Below are 1,128 nucleotides of genomic sequence, written 5' to 3'. Positions count from 1 at the left end.
ATTTGCAAGTTGTATATCATCTGGGAAGTGTTTATTCAATTTAGGTGACTATGTTTGGATTTTATCTTTAAATGTGGGAAGGCTCTGACTTGTTTCTGCATTCTTTATATATTCAAGATAGTAGTCCTTCATCTGCGAAGCAGCAAAAAGAATGATTTTTCTACTCTGTGGGTTTTCTCTTCACTCTATTAATCATTTCTTTTGCTGTGCATAAGCATATTAATAAGAGGAGAACCCAAGCATTGTTTTTTAAAAAAGTATTTCCTATGAAATTGAACTTTTGTTCATAAAGTTTTTCCCTATCTCCTTGTCCTCAAGAGTTCTACATATTCTTTTTTTTTTTTTTTTTTTTTTTTTCAGTACTGGGGATTGAACTCAGGAGCTTACACTTGCCAGGCAAGCATTTATTCTACTGATACATATTCTATCTTTTAGCAGATTTACTGTTTCTGTTTTAAAATTCATGCATTCATTCATTCATTCATTCATTCATTCATTTTGTATTTTTGGGAAGGGTCTACACGGTATTCAAGGTCTTCCTACTAACTAGGTCAGATTCGTAATGATCCACCTGTTTACTGCTTCCGGAGAGCTGGGATTACAGGCATGTGCCACCATGCCCAGTCTCAATCGCCATCTCAGAGTGCCCCAGGGATGGCTGGCATGGTAGGCCTGGGGATGCAACCCCTGGCCCATGCACCTGCTTGCAGTTGCTTTAATCTGCTGAGCTATTTGGCCAGCCCTGTTTTATTATTTAGATCTTTGATCCATTTTTATTTTAGCTTAGTGTACAATGAGAGAAGTAGTTCTAGTTTTAGTCTTTGGCATTTGGAAAGCCAATTTTTCCAGCACCTCTTATTAAAGAGGTTATATTTCTTCCTGTGAAAGTTTTTGGTCTCTTTTTCAAAAACGAGGTGTCTGGGTGTTTTCGGAGTTCTTTCTTCGTCATCTAATCTGTTTCATTGATAGTTAGATCTTATTTGTTTGGTGGTATTTTGTTTGATTTTCTCAGTACCATGCTGTTTTTATCAGAGTTGCTTTGTCATATAGTTTAAGGCCAGAGATTATGAGTTCTCCTGCCTTGCCTTGGTTGCCCAGAATTGCTTTTGCTACTCTTGGTTTCTTCTG

Source organism: Octodon degus, unplaced genomic scaffold (genome assembly GCF_000260255.1).
Source record: "Octodon degus isolate 3935 unplaced genomic scaffold, OctDeg1.0 scaffold00027, whole genome shotgun sequence".
Lineage (NCBI taxonomy): Eukaryota > Metazoa > Chordata > Mammalia > Rodentia > Octodontidae > Octodon > Octodon degus.
This window is presented reverse-complemented; position numbering follows the sequence as displayed.